We start from the raw sequence: 8,103 nt of genomic DNA, 5'->3' as shown, positions 1-8,103 counted from the left end.
ACTAATAGAAAAAAATCAATGCGTCAAAGTTTCCGTACATGCTCCTATAAATACACAATTTCCAATATCGATTTAGGTTCAACTGGTTTTGACTTTTGTTACATGTTTTCTATTCTATCTTTAAACCGTTTCCTCCTTTTCCATTGTTAATTTATTCTATTTTAATCATGATCAGGAAGTCACCATGTTTGCGTACAAAGATTAGTTCAACCAAACCACCTTTAGCTTATAGTTCATGCTATGATACATGCATAGATGTAATGCATGTTATGAAACATGCATAGGTGTAATGCGTGCGTAGGTGTATTTCATTTACCATCGGATTTAAACGTAGAATGTTCTAAAACCAAACCGGGGGTGGCATTGCCATAAAAATGCTAAGATTTAAAAAGTTAATGCATTACAGTGCACTTAATCTGTTTATGAATAATAATAATATAGTTTCAAAATTAGGATTTTTTTTCAAGAAACTGTACAGCACTGTTACCCACATTCCAAATTATAATAAAGCAAGTAAAATGCCCCAATATTTCTCTTAAAATATTTCATAGATTAATATTTAATTATAAATCGTTAAACGCCTTTCTCCTAATATTTTTCATAGATTAATATTTCATTGCAAATAAACAGGTTTCAAACTCAATCATACCTTGTTACCCCAGGCACCCAAAATAAACTGCCGTATAATCAAAACTTTTGTTGCATGATGTCCTTATTACATGCTTGGCCCTCATACAAAATATAAACATTGTAATTTCTGACTTTTTTCCGTCTACCATCATTTCAACTCATGAATAATTTACGGCACAGCTCGATCCAAACCCAGTTGTTCAAATTAAGTCGTATATATTGCTTCGATGCTTTCAATATTTCATCATTTATAATGGGATTAACTTCATAAAGGGCGCATTAAATTACTAAGAATAGATAACTCAAATTTCCAATATTTGAATTTGAAATTTTTGCGACCATTACTCTACTGGTCACCTGTAGACTAAAAATCACCCAAGCACAATTTACTCAATAAAAATAGTCTTTTTAAAATTTTTTTTGTAAAAGCAGTAAGGTGCGAATTATAAAAAGACAGGTAAGTTTTGGGGAAATGGGCCATTTACTAAATATCAGATTTCATAGCGTGTCACACTGTAGGACGTCACGCATAAAGAATGGGTCATTAGAAAAAAAACACCAAAATAGTGATATAAATTGGTCAATACTTTCTGCTTTGTCCATTTTAAATTTGTACACAAACACAACAAACTATGGATTCTTGATTCAAAATAAGTTGAATTCTCCATCAATTTGTTACTTTCTTCCTCTTTGTACCTACAGTGGTATTTCCTAATCACTTCCCTTTGATTTGACCAATTGACCAATGTGTGTGTTGGTGGTGATTCCTACTTGTTCGACCATAACCAACACAATGCAAATTACAAATACTGACCTAGACTTATTAATTAACATCAATTATCATGTTTGTAACAAGGCAACACCTGTTAGCTGTTTCCTACATTTTAAATTAATTATGTTAAGTCTGAATGAGTTGATTAAATAAATATATTAGGTGTTGACCAATGGGCAACTATATTTTGTTTTAATTTCTAGAACAGACACTATAAAATTGACAAGTTAATTGACATGTTTTACTGCATACAAACATAGGTGTAAAGTTTTATGAACTAATTAAATCAATGATGAAACAATGAGATGATTTTGCATTAAGCTAGGACATTGTTTACTGCCATTGGCTCAATAAAATAGAACATCATATTCATATAAATATATATATGGTTTATTACATAGTGATTGAGGTAATACAACATCTGATGTCAGTTGACATCATCAGGGTCAAATGTTATCACCATAATATGACACAACCAATATGTGGATCTATATTTACTTGTTTTGTGAATATATTTTGAATTGGTGTTGTTTTACACCTTAAAAATATGAGTGTAACTAATTTCAAAATTATGTCACACTAGATTTTGTAAAAAATGAGGAAAATGCGCTGTTTATAAGTTCTATTTGAATATGAGACTTATGATGCCATTTAGGCAAAATATATATCTCTATTAGCCTATTATACAATTTTCTGAGTTGATTTTTTTCTGTTACATATATTACGCAACACCAGATTTTGGCTGTGAATATGTGTTATAGTTTCTTAATAGTTTCTAATACCATCTTGTGTCTATACAGACTCGCGAACACCCAGTAAAGAACATGAGAAACTATTACGGAAAGTTCAAGACGATATTGCCGAGTTGTTGTATTCAACGGAAACCGAACTTAATTCGCTCAAGAAAATATCTGGCAACACTGAATCAAATATAAATGAAATCATGGAAAGATTAAAAACCCAGCTTAGGTAAGATGTGATATTGATTATGCACATTCTGTTCTATATGGGTGAGGTCCTATGGTGAGGCAAGCCATGGGACCTGAGATTTAGGTCAGAGTTGGCCCATTACCCCAACATTGTATACGCACATTCTATTCTATATGGGCGAGGTCCTACAGTAATACGTCATAAGACATGAAATTTAGAGTTTTAGACAAAAGCTGTCGAATTACTCCAACATCCAGGTTGCTACAACCCGATAGTGACAACAGGGAAAAGCCACCACTTTATAAAACATTCATTGAATTTAAGTAATAAAGTTTAATAGACATGAGTGACATACTGTATATTGAAAGTTTTAACTTCATAAATCGTTTACTGATGTGCCTGTTCCTGTGCATACCACTGTTATAACTTATGCAAACACTTATAGTGTATTCAAACACCTCGTGCTCACTGTCGAGTTATAACATGGGTGACTTCTTATACACCAGACACACATGGTGTATTCAAACAACTCCTGCTCACTGTCAAGTTATAACATGGGTGACTTCTTATACACCAGACACACATGGTGTATTCAAACAACTCCTGCTCACTGTCGAGTTATAACATGGGTGTCTTCTTATACACCAGACACACATGGTGTATTCATACACCTCATGCTCACTGTCAAGTTATAACATGGGTGACTTCTTATACACCAGACACACATGGTGTATTCAAACAACTCCTGCTCACTGTCGAGTTATAACATGGGTGTCTTCTCATACACCAGACACACATGGTGTATTCATACACCTCATGCTCACTGTCGAGTTATAACATGGGTGTCTTCTTATACACCAGACACACATGGTGTATTCAAACAACTCATGACATCACTGTCTAGTTATACACCAGACACATGGTGTATTCATACACCTCATGCTCACTGTCAAGTTATAACATGGGTGTCTTCTTATACACCAGACACATGGTGTATTCATACACCTCATGCTCACTGTCAAGTTATAACATGGGCGTCTTCTTATACACCAGACACATGGTGTATTCATACACCTCATGCTCACTGTCGAGTTATAACATGGGTGTCTCCTTATACACCAGACAAACATGGTGTATTCATATTCCTCATCCTTACTGTTGAGGGACAACATTTGTGTGTAGTGTTGTCTTTATATCTACCAAACACCTTTATATATTATATATACACCTTATATTGTAATAAACCTGATTATGACATCACAGAGCGGCATTGTTAGATAGTGAAGAGGTTACGTCATTAGACAACGCATGGAGGAATGTAGAAGCTCAACAACTACAAGACTTGGTTCAAAAACGAATTAAATTTATTCAGGTCTTTGTTTAATATCAATTTTCATTGAAGGTTTTGACTTTAATAGCTTTAGCTTCATGCAGCTTACCCATATTTTGAGGTGTATAAGAAAATTATTGCGAATAAATATTTATTAGAAGATTGTACATGGTTGCACGTTGTTAATATGTACATTCATATATATGTATGTTGTATTGTTGTTGCTACCAAGTATGCTGAAGCTGGTAAAAGTCGGAAAGAGATTAATCTGGCAATTCATTTGTGTTTTTAAATGTCTGTCCTTTAACATCACAAATTTTTCATACTGTTGGTATATTTTAGATCATTTTTTTTTAAAGGTAATGACATTAAACTGAATTTTATTTGAATTCCAGAACCCTAAAGATTGTTCCAAGGCCAAACAGCTTGTGTGTAACCTTAACAAAGGTTGTGGGTTCGGATGTCAAGTCCACCATCTGGTGTATTGCTTCATGGTCGCGTTCGGGACGCAAAGAACATTGATTATCGAGTCTAACAGCTGGAGGTACAACCCTGAAGGTTGGGAGACCGTGTTCCAACCTGTGAGTGACACTTGTACAACAGCAGGACATCCCATGGCTCCCTGGACAGGTGAGGTTCAAGTTAAAAGAGTGTAATTGTGTTGATAACTATAAAAAAAGGCTATAAGCTCTTTTGTCAGATTTTTTTGTCACCTATTTTTGATTTTTTGTCATTTTTTTGTCAGATTTTTTTGTGAGTTCTTTGTGATAACTATCGTCGTCAGCTTTTAAAATATTTAGTAAAGTCTGGGATGACATTGTTAAATAGTTTGGTTAAGTGTTGATAGCATCATAGCAACTAACCTGGATTAGATAACATGTGTAGTTTGAACACTTCCCATGACATAATACGATTTATCTTCTGTCATATAAACATCCTGTTAGTTCATTGGAAACTTCAATGCCCATTGTGGGTTGACATGACGCATTCAAATTGGTGGAGCAATACATGCTGGATCAATTATCGGAAATGACTTGACGATAATTGATTCAAACCAGTGGCTCCTTATGAGTCTAAATTGTCAGCAAATGATATGTTCCGTTGTCTGCCTATGTTTGACAACTATGTGTGTAACTGTATTTTAACAATGCACCCTAGATTTTACCTTGCTGTTGGTTGTCTATACAAATTAGCAGAGCCAAAGTATATTGCATTCACCACATTAATCAATGAGGTTTCCTATGTTTGACAACTATGAGTTTAACTGTATTTTAACAATGTCACCGTAGATTTTACCCTGCTGTTAGATGTCCATACAAACAAGCAGAGTCAAAGTATATTGCATTCACCACATTAATCAATGAGGTTCCCTATGTTTGACAACTATGAGTGTAACTGTATTTTAACAATGTCACCCTAGATTTTACCCTGCTGTTAGATGTCTATACAAACAAGCAGAGTCAAAGTATATTGCATTCACCACATTAATCAATGAGGTTCCCTATGTTTGACAACTATGAGTGTAACTGTATTTTAACAATGTCACCCCAGATTTTGCTAAAAATTTCACTTATAAATTCTGTAACACTGATTCCCAATAACCCCACCCACCCAGGTGAATCCTCCTCCTCCAGCCATCGAGTGGTCAGCTTACCCATTATCGACGGCGTAGCGAACCGACCCCCGTATCTCCCCCTCGGGATCCCCGAAGATTTATCCGATCGTCTCCTCCGTCTGCACGGCAACCCCTCCGTGTGGTGGGTGGGGCAGTTTATGAGATATCTATTGCGACCTCAGGCGTGGTTGGATACGGAAGTTAACGAAGCAATGAAAGGAATCGACTTCGACGACCCGATAGTGGGGTGAGTGTTGCATAGGGTGGGTTGTTTGAATGAAATAACATACATTGTAGCACTATGGTTGAGCACTTGCGATAGGGTTACATATTAGGTTACTAAACCTCTATACATTGAATTCAGTATTAAGTGTTGCATGTGTGATGTTTGTTTGTTGGGAATATCGCTATCATACAGCACTGCGTTTGAATGTAACTTATTTATCCTGGCGTTGCTGGAAAACGACAGTCGTTCTGTTTCATACACCTCGAGCCAGCTTACGAGTTACCACGTATGTTTAGTGGTTAAGTACTTGCATTGTGAGCATGTTGTATTTTCCTTACCCCTATACTTAACTTTATTTGTGAATTCTGGCTAATAATACCCATTATACTTCACTATAATCATAAACCACATTGTGCTCCAAGAAATAACTGTAAGAAACTGGTGCTACGAAAACGCAAGAGACAAAATCAAGCCCATTGTAATACTGTATTTCTTTACACAAGAATCGTTCAACTCTATGAGCACCAGATCAGGGTTAGATTCACAAAGTTTATTACAGATTAGGCTTAAGAAACATATATTTTGTCTGTTTCGCTTTCGTAGCTCTAAAACCTTACTTTATTTTTTTACACAATGATTATTTAACTTCATGAGCACCAGATCAGGGTCAAATTCGCGGAATTTATTGGAGTTACCAAGAAATAACCACAACATATATTGTCTCCACAGTATCCAGGTTCGACGCACGGATAAAGTTGGCACGGAAGCTGCTTACCACGACGTAAAAGAGTACATGAAACATGTGGAGGATTGGTACGCTAAATATGAACTGCAACTTGTCAAGTCAAAGTCACCAAAGCAAGTTACACGTAAGGTTTACATCGCTTCAGATGATCCTACCGTGCTGGCTGATGCAAAGAAAAGGTAACGTGGGGTTAATAACATAATATGGTTAAGTTGTTGTTCAAAAAAAGGGCTAATATTGGTTTGAGTGGCATCATGTGTTTTACCACCCTAGTTTTAAGACCAAACTAGCTGTTCGTGTCTATACAAACAAGCAGAACCAAAGTATTTTGCATTCACCACAATAATCAATGAGGTTCCCTATGTTTGACAACTATGAGTGTAACTGTATTTTAACAATGTTACCCCAGATTTTACCCTGCTGTTAGGTGTCTATACAAACAAGCAGAGCCAAAGTATATTGCAATTACCACATTAATCAATGAGGTTCCCTATGTTTGACAACTATGAGTGTAACTTTATTTTAACAATGTCACCCCAGATTTTACCCTGCTGTTAGGTGTCTATACAAACAAGCAGAGCCAAAGTATATTGCATTCACCGCATTAATCAATGAGGTTCCCTATGTTTGACAACTATGAGTGTAACTGTATTTTAACAATGTCACCCTAGATTTTGTTAATGGTTTGCCCACTACTTAAACGAATGTGTTGATTGATTGAACCCAGTACAAGAATTGTTGGTAGTTTAAAAACAGACATGAAAAAATGTTTAAATTAATACAATATAAAGCCAGTTGGTATCACTACTTTGGCAGTTGATAATCTGTGATTTTGTAGAATGATTATACATATTAATAGCTTTATAATGAATACCTGCAAGTTAGATAATATGCTGCAACAGTCACCACACTAACTATAAGTTTAAATTTCGAACCGAACTAAGGAATGACTGCTTGTTTTTACTTGTAGCAGGTTTTTTTAACAACTGTCGTTTTGCTGTTATTTTCCTTTTTATTGTTTTAATTAATCTAATCTTTGTTACCTTCAGTAAGAGATGAAAGAAATTTATGTTATGTCTCATTGATAAAAACTGTCCTTATTGTTTCCTCAGGTTATAGTATACTGCAGTGGTTTATGTAAAATATATATACTCCCTAAACCCCTGGAGTTAGGAAACCTCCACTTGAATAACCATAGCTTTGTCTTTGTTGTATATTGTCTCATTATTTCAATACTTTCCCCAGTTACCCCAAGTATAAGTTCATCAGCGACACTTCAATATCTAAGTCGGCAAGTTTACAAAGTCGATACACCAAGAAAAGTTTACGTGGTGTTGTGGTTGATATATTCACTTTGTCGAAATGCAACTACCTTGTGTGTACGTTCTCCTCACAGGTATGTATGCATGGTGGGGCATTGTGAACAAGTTATATGAAGAAAATTGTCTTAAACTTTATAGAACAAATTTCCTAAATGGAAAAAAAATTAGCGAAAAATTTATTAAAACAAACTTTTTTCTGTCATGCAACAAGACCGTAGTTCTGATAATGTCTTGCCAGTGTTATAAAATATCCTCGATAATCTATCACAATCACAATGATAGGTTTGCAACCAAGTTATAATGACCTATTTTGCGTGAACAATTTTTGTCTTTGTAAATGAAAAGTTTTTTTTTGGAATGAATATTTTATTATTGAGGTAAATATTTTTGCGACTCACCTTTTCTATTCTATGTGGATGAGGTCTTTGTCAAAGAGCCAGGAATTAAACCAGTTTGGCCCATCAACCTGAAGTGGCTGTTACCCCTTTGCATGCTTGTTATTTGGGCTTATAATTCAAGGTTAAGGTAGCTGT

This window comes from Ciona intestinalis, chromosome 11 (assembly GCF_000224145.3).
Source record: "Ciona intestinalis chromosome 11, KH, whole genome shotgun sequence".
In the NCBI taxonomy this organism is placed as follows: Eukaryota; Metazoa; Chordata; class Ascidiacea; order Phlebobranchia; family Cionidae; genus Ciona; species Ciona intestinalis.
This window is presented reverse-complemented; position numbering follows the sequence as displayed.